The sequence below is a fragment of the Balaenoptera physalus genome, assembly GCF_965194825.1.
Source record: "Balaenoptera physalus genome assembly, chromosome: 21".
NCBI lineage: Eukaryota > Metazoa > Chordata > Mammalia > Artiodactyla > Balaenopteridae > Balaenoptera > Balaenoptera physalus.
This window is the reverse complement of record NC_138902.1, coordinates 26,319,941-26,333,719: the sequence shown is the minus strand read 5'-3', so window position 1 is coordinate 26,333,719 and position 13,779 is coordinate 26,319,941. Positions and strand designations below refer to the sequence as shown.

Sequence of the window (13,779 nt, the reverse complement as noted above, 5' to 3'; positions counted from 1 at the left end):
ACCAAAAAATTAAATTAAGACATTTTTACAGTCTGGCATGTTTTGAGTTTTTTGATTGAGAAGATCTACCAAACGCCTATCACAATTAATTAAATGAATACCTACCGTAAGACACATCATCATGAAATGTTGGAACACTGGGGACAAAGACAAGAACATTTCACCTGGATATAACTAGATATTAGTTCATTTTATTTATACTTTATTAATAATTAACGAGTAGGCTCATGGATTTGTTCAGCTCAGAAGAGATCACTTCTTCGGGACATTCGCCTATTTTCTTTAGTTGTCTTACTTCTCCAGTTGTCACAGTTTGGATCTCCAGCCTCCATCCTATTCATGTTCTCACTCATTTTTTTTTTTTTTTTTTTAATTTACTCTGACTTTGGGAATGGCCTCCAATGTCGCTGATTTGATTTCTCCAATATTAGCCCTAATTTTCACTTTAAAAATTTTAATAATAACAAACTCCATTACTGCACTTCATCTTTCTTTATTCAATCTAACTCTCTTGCCATATCTACTTTCTTCCCGGCCAACTTTTTTTCTAGGGTCTATTGCCCAAACATCTCATCTTTCATACCAGAACATCCTTTTTTTGTGAAATGTATTGAGAAAATGGAACAGATTACCTATAAATTAGTATTTGCTCCTTTTGTAGAGCCTTCCTTCTAAGTTTTGAATACAAGGTTTCTTTTTTTTTATGTTGCTTAGTCTTTTTATAGGCTTGCCATTTTTAAAAAAATTATTTATTTATTTATTTGTTTACATTTTATTTTTGGCTGCATCAGGTCTTAGTTGCGGCATGCGGGATCTTTTGCTGCGGCATGCGGACTTCTCTCTAGTTCTTCTCTCCAGTTGTGGCACGTGGGCCTAATTGCCCCATGGCATGTGGGATCTTAGTTCCCCAACCAGGGATCGAACCCCAGTCCCCTACATTGGAACACAGATTCTTTACCACTGAACCACCAGGGAAGTCCCGCCATTTTTTAAATTTGTGTATTTATTGGAATGTTCTCTTGTGCTTCATCTGGAAACTGGTTTGGACCTCACGTTTGTCTTTCAAGAGATTGGGCAAGCTCTCCACATTTTTCCTTGTTCTCCTCTTAGTTTCTATTGGAACCCTTCTTTCTATTAACTGGAGGTTTGGTTGTCATGTTCAACCCCTAGACCGAGTTTGAGGGTCTGTCAGATGTTTTTGTCTGTGTACTGACCTGAGGAGGTGTCTCCAGCTCTTACTGCCAGATTGCTAATGCCTAAGCAGGAGCCTGTCCTTGTTACTTTTAACAATTTGTTGTTCTGCTCTTATCAAAAACAATTCACTATGAAGGCTGTGGAATGTCAGCATCCCCAGGGTTTGTGGATGAAGGAAATGGCCACAGGTCCACTGTGGTCAGCGCGGGACCTGGCTCTGAAGGAAGGAAGGGGTGAAAAGGTCACCCCTTCCTAATCCTTCACCTTCCTAATATTCTGTGTCAGGATTCTTACCACAACCAAAGACACAGCTTTTCATCTTTTCAGTATTTTCATGAGAATTTCATCAAGAAGCTAGCTGCCACTATCTAACCTCTATGTTTTATTTTGTTTGTTTTTTTGTTTTTTTTTTAACCTCTATGTTTTGATGTCCCTCACAAGACCTGGGGGCTCCGTCCACTCTGGTTCTGAGTTGACTCTTTCATCTCCAGGGATAATAAAAAAGGCTTCTGGGAACTTTCTCCTGATTAATATATCTTCTTCAGGGTCTTAGTCTTCATCATTTCCTTTGTTTTGCCTGAAAGACTTCTGCCGAATTGAGCCAGCCATCATATATCACTTTTCTATAATATAAATGAGTTTAAACTCACTAGGGATCCTTTTCAAAATTCTAACAAATTCACTGTGTAGTTTTAGGATACACATATAATTTTACCAAAAGAAATTTTCTATTTTAGACTCTCTTGGGCTAGATTTCCTTTCCTTTGTATAATCCTTTAAGTTTTCTATTATTTTACTTATCTTACTGGTATAATCTGAGGTCAGATTTATAAAGCATTCAACAAGAGGTTGCTGTAGAAATTGAATCAATAAATAACTGTGCATTCAGCAACATTTTTCTCTCAAGCTTTATGTGCATTTATTATTATTCATAATTTAACATTTATTGAGCACTAAGAATCATATTCTGTTTGGAACAGAAAAGTAGTTGCTATTCTGCCCAACAGACTTATATTCTCATAGAGAATTCAATTTGTACAAGGTTTCGAAACTTAACCCTCACTGTTAGATAAATCAAGGGAGAAAATAGACTGTAAAGTCTGAACAAACTTTGATTAAAATTAATTTTTGCCCATGAAACCCTGACTAATGTCTGTGTGGAGATTAAAATCTTGCTAAAAGCATGATTGACATTCAAGAGTATTAACTGAAAGGTGTGACCTTGATATCTGCTGTATAATTACAGGCTTGAACACTAAATGAATCCAGTTACAACTGGATTGAACAAAACAACTATCTGCCCCAGAAACAAAGTCATTTGTGTTTCAAAGAATTCCAGGAAATCTTGGTCTGCTTCATTGTTGCTGCTAACATTCAGATTTAGTTTCAATGGGCTTTGGTATCCATTTTAGTTGAGAAATTTAGTAGCTTCTCTAGTTTATTCAGAGAAGGTTCATAGGCAATTCCACAATCTATGTGTCTCCTCTTGGTTTTGGTTTTTATGATTTAAGTATAGCTTAAACAAAGATGAGGACTGTTCACAACTGCAGTACTTATTGTCTAAAAGCAAGATCTAACTCTCTATGCCTCATTTTTACCCTAGTCTGACCTGGAACTATGCTCTTGATTCTGACCAAATAAGACAATTGAATTGTGAGGACAAAGCAGATAGCTATTATTGGCCTACCGTTTTCTCCTGATAGTCCATCTTCTACAGAAAGTGATGAGCTGATCTTCTATTTGCAACATTGGAAGCAGAAAACATTTAAAAACAAACAAAACAATCCCACAGACTCTAGAGCTTCAAACACACTGTAATGGACCCAATTAGTTTAATTGATCTTTTTTCAGTCACATACCTATTGACAGACAAGGATTAGTACCTATAAATAACAATACTTCATGTGATGAGTAGGTACATAAATTTGAATGGTGAATGGCACCTCATCAGCCAGAAGCAAAGGTATAAAGTTGGATGCTTTCAGCTTCAAGCAATAGGAATGCTTGATTCCAATAGGCATTTGAATTATCTCCTTCTACAATAAATCTACAGATAAGGCAGACTCCAGGTTCGTATGTCAAGACTCTGGCTCTCTTGGTTGTTATGATTCTCTTAGTTTCACCCACTTCCATTGCTTAGCTTCAAGGCCAGGTTGGTGGAAATAAATTCAGCTTTAGCAGTTTCAAACATCGTTTGTCCTGAAAACAATAGAAATCAACTATCTTTGTGTCTCTTCTATAGAGGCAAGAAATGTTTCTGAAGAGCTCTTTTGTAGCAAAATTTTCTCACTGCCTGCTATCTAGATCTGAGTTATTTGACCTTCCCTAAACCATTCACAGTAAAGGGAAATGAGATTTCATTTGGTGTAGATGGATGTTGAAAATGGAAGCATTGTGACCATTACAGAATGTCATTTGCGTAGGGTAACAGCACATTTTTTTTTTTTAAGTATCTTAAATTGAACTTTTTAGAAGTGATATGCTAATAAAAGCTTGGCCTTTTAAAAAATAACATGTTATAATTCCTAGTGGTTGTCTTTTACTTTCCTATTTTGTGCCTTAAAAACAAATTTCTTCCAGGTATAATTGCCTTCCATTTTGGTCTGATAAAGTTTCTATGGATCTCATACCCCTCTGCTTTATATTTTTACTTACAATTGCTTCTATAAACATACATGTTGATAATTGCTTTATATTTTCCTTTTATCTGGAAAAGTAAAAGCTTTTTAAAAATTGCTTCTTTCAGTATTTGAGGAATAAAACTTGACCAGTTTTATCAAATTTCTTGGATTATTTTATGCACTGTTTATTACTTAGAATGAGTTATTGCTATGGTTTAACATATATAGTCTTTTATGATATAATTCTGAAATTCCACATAATTCAATGACAAATCTTTCCTCTATTTCTTAAGTACTCTTTCTTTGGGGGAGAGATTATTGGCACTTTAGAGTTAAATTTGTCCTGTTTAATAACTCTAAAACTTGAAGCAGACTGAGGTCCTGATTCCTTTCTTACACTTAGCAAATGAAGGCAAGGCCATAGGATTTGGTCTTACCTAAAATTACTGAAGAGAAGGGAGAGGAGCTTTCATTAGTGTTGTACAAACTGTGTGCTATGGATTGAATGTTTGTTTCCCTCCAGATTACATCCTGCAGCCCTAATTGCCAATGTGATGGGATTTGGAGGTGGGGTCTTTGTAGGTAATTAGGATTAAAGGACGTTAGGAATAAATGTTTGTCGTGTAAACCACGCAGTCTGTGGTGTTTTGTTATAGCAGCCCAGAGTAAGACGCTGGCCTACAGACAATGCTGTACTATGTAAAGTTTGTTACTGTCATGTGATAAGTGCAGACACTGAGAATAAGTATTTGGTTTACTCCATTTGTTGCATAGGGTATAGGGCAGTTTGTATGTTGTAGACCTCACAAAGCCAATTGACAGTGGAGAGAGCTGCATGCTGTCTGTCGTGGGATGTGGTGTTTTAAGGCGATTTTGTCAACTGTAACCTGTAATGTTACTGAACTCAGGTCTGGCTGCTTGCTGCTCAAAAGCCAATACTTGAGAGGCAAGTGTTGGTAGAAAGAAAAGTTTGCTTTATTCAGGAGGCTGACAACCTGGAGAGAAGGCAGACTCGTGTCCAAAGACCAACTCCCCACTGCTGATCAGTGGGCCAGAATTTTTAAAAGGGGAGTTTCAGTGGTGTATAGGTGGAAGGAGGGGGCTACCTTCAGAAACAGCACAGTCGGCTCTGACAGTCTTCTTGAAGTTGGTGATGCAATGGTCTGGCCAGCATCATCTTGATCATTTTAAGTACAGTTAATCTTCAGTTCCAGGGTTGGTTTGTTCCCATTTTCTTGAGGCCAGTTCTCGGAATTGTGACAGCTTATGTCATGGCTAAGGTTTGGTCATCATGTAGTTAACTTCTTCCACCTGGTGAGGGTTTCAGCATCTATAAAACAGCTCAAAGGATACGGCTCAGAATATTATCTGTAGCCCTTGAGGAGGGACTAAAGGTCCTTGGCTTTAACCAAAGTATTATTATTTTGTCCTGTTTGACTGATTTCCTTTGTTTCTATTTTTTTCACTTCTCTGATTAAACATATTCTGTGGCTAAAGTTTTTCTAGAGACAAAAGGCAGGCAGAGGACATGGGAGGATGGTGTCTGTCCTGGCAAGGCCCCAAGGGTCCTGCTCCATTTCAATAAGTATATAAAATCCAGAACCCATTTGTTTCAAGAAAAGGTAATTGAAATTTAACTATAACTTTATAAGATACAACTAGCTACTGATGAAGAATTGAAAATGAATTTTGTAGTACAGCATCAATCCTTTCATTTTGGGTAAACATTAAGGATGAATATGCTGAGCTTGCCCAAACTGCTCTAAAATCTCTTCTTCTATACCTGTCTACTCTCCCAGCAAGACTGCTTTTTATTTTGTGACTATTATTAAAATAGCTTAGATGTATATTGTATCCTACCCTATAAGTAGCATGTCTATATAACCAAATTCATAAGCTAACAAGAAAGAGACAGACTCATTTGCCACAGTTGCAACTTTATTGAAAGATATACTGTTCATTCAGAGTGCCAGGTGTGCTTATAGCTGTTTAATATGGAAAATCACTATTTCAAGCACAACCTTTTGTATAAATAAAATTGTGAAAACAGAAAGAGTTACAACATGTATAGATTTTGGAATTCTTTTATTTTTCCTATGTTATACTTTTAAAAATTTGAGGCTTTTACTTGATGTGTCTGCTTTTATGTCATTGTTCTAGTTATTCATTTTTTAAATTTTAACAAAATATTGGTATAAAATAGATTAGGGGGAAACAGCCTGATCCTTTATAACAAATATTTTGAGAAGCACATCCCTAAGGAACAGGGCTAAATCTATTCTAATCTTATATGGGATTACTGAGTAGTGAAAGTAAAGATACTTCTTAAATAAAATTCAGCTTTAAAATGAAAAGAAACAAAAATAATTGTGTAGGTTATATCTACAAAGATCTCCAGAAAAAGTACTCCTCCCCTTTCAGAAGGTACTAATCATGAGCCTCAGTATCCCCAAATTTTATTCATAAATCTCGTGGGTATGGGGATGGAGGGAAGAAGCAAATAACCACATTATAACAGAGTTGTAATTGAGTCATGGATGAATCTAGGGATGTGGCTATAGAGAAGATGCATATGAGGAAGAGAAACAAGCCTGTAGCCAAGGCAGAGAGAAAAAAATACAGGGAAAATAGAGACAGACATAGTGAGAGCCAGCAAAAATAATTAACTTTCCGTCCACCATATTGAGAAGGTCTTCGCATCCTGTGTGTCTAGGGTAGAAAGTAGACTAAAGAAGTCATGACTAAGTCTTAGAAAGTGATTTCCCCAAGGCATGCAAAATTTTAAAAACACATTGAATTAGCTAGGAAGATGGTGCCAGAAAGAGTAGAGAAGAGTGAAGAGAAGCCAAGTGGCCGGAGAGTGCTGGCAGCTTTAACGGGTCAGGGTATGTGATGGGTCCTGAGGAAGGCCAATTCTACAATGGTAGCAAATCTAGTCAACTCATCTATTATTCAGTAAAGACAATACATAATATTTAAGGAGAATTCACTTTGTACCAGACACGTGCAAATTGCTTTATAAAGATTATTTTACTGAGTCCACATACCAATCCTATGAGGTGTCATTATATTATCTCCATTTCATTGATGAAGAAACTGAATCTTGGAAGTTTGGGGCAATTAGATGCTCTTGTTAATGACTATACTATCCTGCTTCAACAATTATATTTCCTTTCATATGAGTTTTGGTTAAGAGATCTTGTTCCACATTTCAGATACCACCGTAAGTTTGGCAAGTAAGGAAGGGGTTTTGTGTTCTGACCACATTCTGAAAGTAATTTCCCTGAGATATTACATGAACTTGAACAAATACGAGTTCTACACATTTTGAGGGCAAATAAAAGGGTGAAATTAGGGGAAAAATTTAGGCCTTCAAAAAATATTAGACATATTAGAATAACTCTTTTGACTCAATGATTTGAATACATTGTTATCTAACTTTTATCTACCCAATAAGGTGTCTTTGAAATTAATTCATTCCCCAGTAGAAGAAATTGGAAGACATGGAAACACAAATTTTCTTGAGCTGTGACCCTTTACGCAGGGGACGGTATGCATAAATATAATGATGAGCTTTGTTGGAATTTCAGTATTAGAACAGGAAGGCTACTCCTATCTTCTGTTCTTGGCAGACACGACCAGTGGTTCAAGACCCTCTTTCTTCCTGAGTTCAGATTGGACTTGAAAGTCTCAGGAATTAGTACACCAAAATGCCATTATCTACCAATGGATTACAGCTGATACCAGAGATGATCCCTATTTGCCATCCATGGGTTAGGGGAATCCCACAGCAGTCTTTATTCTCAGTTGTATATTTTAAGCTTTACTATAAAGTTGACAAAATATTATATAAATTTTGAGCAGAATATTGCTGTAATAACTACAATGTCAGTTGCCTTAAACATTTGCCAAAGCTGCTCCAACCACAGGAATTCTACAGCCAAAACAATTTTTTTTATAACTTCCTCAGTCTTTGAGCACATGTGACAGTCAACTTTGTTTAGCTTTTGAACTCTGACAAAAATAAAGCCTCAGGTGGAGCAAGGAGGAGAAGAAAGCCTCTGTGAAACAAAATATTGAAAAAAAGTGCCGACCCTGAAGAAAGAAGAAAAGAGAGACTGAAAAATAGATATTTTTACAGTTTTGCTTCATGTGCAAATTGTAAGTTGCTCAAACAATTGATATAGAAAGATCTCCATTTTTATTATGTCTTGCTGCCTTTTCTGCTTCAGCCCCTTAACTGCAAGTAAATGTTTATGTCTTCTGAAAAATACAGAATAATTATGTAACAGAGTGTCAAATCCTCATAGGGAACACACTGCACTGGCAGTTTTATAAGGCACTACTAAATTGCTAAGAAAAGAAAATTACATTTGGATGAGTGTAAACGAATGTTGAATGAATAATTATATCTACAGCTTTTAATATATTGACCAAAGAATATGTGCAATGCATTTCTTAAGGTTTTAAGCTATGGGTTCATTGGAAAACAATCTATTGTACTTGTCATGCTGCTCTGAAGGCTAATAACTAGTTTTATTGGGAACACTGTGGCACATTTATATCCCCACTGCTGAAGTGTGGTCGCTGAAATGTGGTGAGAGAATCAAGAACAAGCACCCTCAGACAGAGCACACCACCAGCCTGGATTCGCAATTACTCAGTTCGTAGATGGTCTGGGCTCACTGTTTCTCCCTCCTTCAGCTTTTGTATGAGCTCTGTACCCCCAGAGGGAAGGCAGTATATCAGGTGTTTTATACTGGCTAGTCCAACAGAGGGTTTCATGAAATAGTAATTTACAAATATGGTACAAATGAGATTTCTGATTATTTGTGCATTTCAGTCAGTCAGTCTCCCTGTCCCAAAGTCATATGAGATGACTGTGCACTGTTTATGGTACTCACAGTAGGATTCTTTGCATATTTTAAATAAAATTTACAGCAAACAAAGACACAACCATCTGTCATGCTTATGTAATTTGGATTTTCATGACCAGTCCTTTATAAAATGTGTGCCATAATTTAAAAAGCTGAAAATCTAGGATGGAATGAAATTAAAAACCCTTTCTTCCAATTCAAAAGGTCCAGAACACATGCTGTTTACCTTTGGGCCAATTATACTCTTAATTAGAATTAATTTTCCTGTATGAATCTCCACCATAGTCTATCGTAGAGTTGTATTAAATTAATCCTTAATTAAAAAAAACCTTTGCAGCAGTGGATTTTTTGATCTAATGCTAATCTTATTGCACAAATTTTGAGTCTATACAGTTTATGTTCAATCATTAAGTAAAAAATAGGAACTGAACACCCACCATGTGTTAGGCAATGTTTACATTAGAGATCAACACAGACAAAAATCTGTGTTTTAATGGAGTTTTATTATGAGGGAGGGAGGACACTCAGTTGGCTAAATGTGTGAACATTTACAGCACAAGGGTAAATGCTAGGAGTTGTAATAAAGTGGGGAAGTGATGGTGATGGTAGGCAGCCATGAGTTGAAGTTGTTCACAGGGCAGCCAGGAAAGGTCTTGCTGAAAAGTTCCTTCTGAAGGAAGCTCTGGAAGGAGCAATGAATGTATCTGGGGGGAAAGCATTCCAGGCAGAGGAAATAGCAAGTGCAAAGGTCCTGAGATGGTTGTTTCTCTCACATTTCAAGGAGCAGAAATGTGGTCAACTCTTCTGGCTGGAAGAGAGGAAATATCAGAGGTCAGGGTGAAGGTCAAGAGGTGAGAGCAGTGAAGCAACAGAAGTTCTGATCTTACAGGGTCTTGACAGTCACATGAAAAGTCTGAGTTTTATTCTGAAAGATATGGAAGGGTTTGAACTCAAGAGTGAAATAATGATCCTATATTTTTACAGTATCCTTCATACTGAGAAATCAGTTACAAAGTTATTGCAGTCATTTTAGAGGAGAGAAGATATTATTTTGGACCAGAGTGGTAGGTTGGAGGTAATGAGAAGTGATCTGGCACTGGATATACATTTTCCATATTTTTTGTTTTGTTTTTTTGTTTTTGTTTTTTATTGACGTGCAGTTGATTTACAATGTTATGTTATTGTGGAAGATAAATTATACATTTAAATTGCATTTAAATAAACAAAAGAATTTGATAAGGAACATAAAATATTTTTTCACCACATCTCATCCAAGTAAGAGATACAACTCATTATTCTGAAATATCAAATTATAGAATACAACCCATATTTTGAGGAGAAGGAATTATGTTTGAGACTTATTCTTTTTAGAAGTTCCCACATAATTCAAACTTCTTTTTCCGTGGGAGATTACGTATCACCAAACCGTGACATATTAGGCTGCATTATGAGTTTGCTAATATTCAGTCATTCTTAACCTACAAATTAGGAATTCCATATAGTCCAAACTAATACATTAAACATATTTACCTCTTAATAACTTATAAGTATATCTTAAATATCTCTTGATAAATGTAAGATCAACTACCTTCCTCCAGAAGAGATCTAATCTCTTTTTTGCAGATGAGAGTGATTTTGCTTGAGATGGTATATATTCCTAAATTGTAGTCTAATATATAGGAAGATATACTTACTTTAATTGAGTATGCATCAATCATAAGCAAGGAATCGAAGCAAAGCAGTAGAAGGCAGAAATGCCACTGTATGTCACTGTCATGGTAATTTTTAAACTCTAGTACAATATTTATAACATTTTTAATCAGCTGGGAATGACCAAAGAATGTTTCATTGCTTTTCCCCTGTAAAGTACTTATACAGATTTTATTGCTGCTGAATAAAATGCAATTTATTTTTGTATACTGATTTTGTATCCAGAAACCTGATATTGTAAATACATATTGGGAGATTTTATTTTGTATTTTTGCTGTAAATAATCATCATACGAAAATAATGAGAACCATATTCCTTCCTTCCCAGTTGTTGCAAACCTATACTTATTTTTCTTGACTTTGCTGAGCTGGCTAGAACATTTAGTACAATGTCAAAAAAAAAATTGGGTATAGCAGGCATTCTTGTCCCTAATATTAGAGTGAATGTTAACTTCTTTTCTCTACTAAGAATTCTGTTTGCTACAGGTTTATAAATTTATGGAAGTTTAATTCAGTTCATAGTTTAAGTTTTGTTTTTGGGGGTTTTTTTCCACAAATGAATGCTTTTCTTCATCTTTGAGGTGATTAAGTGTCTTTAATATTTTTGTATTGGTGAACTTCATTCTTTCTAATGTTAAAATCAACCTCTCACTTCTGGGATAAATTTATTAATGTTTTATGAATAACTGAGTCTATTTGCTAGTATTTGGTTTAGTATGTTCACATTTCTATTTATGAGTGAGATTGACATGCCGTTTTCCATTTTTTGTACTATCTTTGTTAGATGTGGATATCAAATCAAATTTACTAGTCCTGTAAAATGACATGGGTAATACTTCTCTATTTGTATACTCAGAAGTATTTATTTTATTTTATTTTTTAAAATTATTTTTATTTTTATTTATTTTTGGCTGTGTTGGGTCTTTGTTGCTGTGCGTGGGCTTTCTCTAGTTACAGCGAGCAGGGGCTACTCTTCGTTGCAGTGCGTGGGCTTCTCATCGCGGTGGCTTCTCTTGTTGCAGAGCACGGGCTCTAGGTGCATGGGCTTCAGTAGTTGTGGCTCACCGCTCAGTAGTTGTGGCATGCAGGCTTAGTTGCTCTGCGGAATGTGGGATCTTCCCGGACCAGGGATCGAACCCATGTCCCCTTCACTGGCAGGTGGATTCTTAACCACTACACCACCAGGGAAGTCCCAGAAGTATTTATTTTAAATTAAAATAGTTTGTCCCTTAAAAGTTTGGTAAAACTCATCTGCATAAGGATGTTGGCCATACTCTGTATTCAGAATTCAATTTTAAATGCCTGCTTACTTCATCAAGTTCCCACCTTTACAGAGTTTTATTTTAAGTTCTCTTTTTCTATATTTTACATGTCATTTTTAGATTATTTTAGATGGGAGCGTCTGTCAGAGTGTTTAGTCTATGTACTTCCAGAAATGGAAGTTCTCTCTCATCCATGTTAATATTTATTCTTATGCTTATTTTATATGGAGATCTCTGCTTTGGAGGGTAAAGAAACTTTCTCATATGGGGAAACACTTTTCTTCTATTTGGTCTTCTTTTGAGTGAAGAAGGAAAAGAATATATTCAGGGTGAAATAATAGCATATTCAAAAGTCCAGAAGTAAGAGACCACTTGTCTTATTAGGAGAACTGAAAGTAACTCACCATGATTGGGCTTGGGGAGTATGTTATCTCATTCCTACTGGAGATGTGGACAGGCATAAAATCTTGGAAGGCATTCACAGAAAACTGAAAATTTTGAATTTTATCCTGAGAATAATGGAGAGAATTTGGTGATGATGATAATGATGGTTGTATAAATATATACTATTTATTGAATTATTACCATTTATTATGCCCTGTGCTGTAAACTATATAGATTGTTTTTAACCCTCAAAATAAACCTGTGAAGTAAGTTTTGGGGATTTTAAGAAATAAATACACATACATCAATTCACTATGTAGAGGGTGTTCTGGGAACTTGTGGTATGAGCAGATTTCAGTAAGAATGAGTGATTAGAGATGGCTAGAGTCTATGAATGGATAATATTAATAATAGTAGTAAAGTAATAATATTATGAAGCAAAAGAAGTATCTTTTCTTTTTTTATATATATATTTATGTATTTGGCTGCACTGTGTCTTAGTTGCAGCATGTGGGATCTTTAGTTGCAGCATGCGGGATCTAGTTCCCTGACCGGGGATCTAACCCAGGCCCCCTGCATTGGGAGCACGGAGTCTTAGTCACTGGACCACCAGGAAAGTCCCAAGAAGTATCTTTTTTATTGAAGTATAGTTGATTTACAGTGTTGTGTTAGTTTCAGGTATACAGCAAAATGAATCAGTTATACATATACATATATCCACTTTTTTAGATTCTTTTCCCATATAGGCCATTACAGAGTATTGAGTAGAGTTCCCTGTACTATAGAGTGGGTCCTTATTAGTTACCTATTTTATATATAGTAGTGGTATATGTCAATCCCAATCTCCCAATTTATCCCTCCCCCTGCTTTCCCCCCACCCCGGTAACCGTAAGTTTGTTTTCTACATCTGTGACTCTATTTCTGTTTTGTAAATAAGTTCATTCGTATCCTTAGATTCCACATATAAACGATATCATATGATATTAGTCTTCCTCTGACTTACTTCACTCAGTATGACAATCTCTAGGTCCATCCATGTTGCTGCATATGGCATTATTTCGTTCTTTTTTATGGCCGAGTAATATTCCATTATATATATACATATATATATATATATACCACATCTTCTTTATCCATTCCTCTGTTGATGGACACTTAGGTTACTTCCATGTCTTGGCTATTGTAAATGGTGCTGGTATGAACATTGGGGTGCGTGTACTTTTCGAATTAGTTTTTTTCCGGATATATGCCCAAGAGTGTGATTGCTGGATCACATGGTAACTCTAGTTTTTTAAGGAACCTCCATACTATTTTCCATAGTGGCTGCACCAGTTTACATTCTTACCAACAGTGTAGGAGGGTTGCCTTTTCTCCACACCCTCTCCAGCATTTGTTATTTGTAGGCTTTTTGATGATGACCAAGAAGTACATTTTTATACTGTAATCTTTTCCATTGTATAGTAGCAATATTTTGCCCATATCACATATTTATTTGCTCAGGTATTATCTTTCTTTTATCATCAAAGCTGAGCCTTAGAAAATGATGTTATTATATCACTCAAAATTAAGCTAAATTTTTATATCTCCCAAGGGAATTAACCTTTTATTTTGGAGGAAGAAATATTATTTAATTGTTCCACTGTAACCATCATAAAATCAGTAAAAAAGGAAAAATGTAAGAGATGTACAAAACTTCTTCTCACCACTCTGTCAAAGAACAAGGGGTACTCAT

General features: G+C 35.7%; 1 long non-coding RNA gene across 1 annotated transcript; it reads right to left on the bottom strand.

Moving 5' to 3' along the window:
• Positions 1 to 352: 352 nt before the first annotated feature.
• On the bottom strand, positions 353 to 13,451 carry LOC309651665. Its single transcript, XR_014258292.1, has 2 exons — positions 1,610 to 13,451; positions 353 to 1,567 (listed from the first exon to the last, which is right to left on the bottom strand). It is a non-coding gene; the product is annotated as an uncharacterized lncRNA (long non-coding RNA).
• Between the last annotated feature and the right edge of the window lie 328 nt (positions 13,452 to 13,779).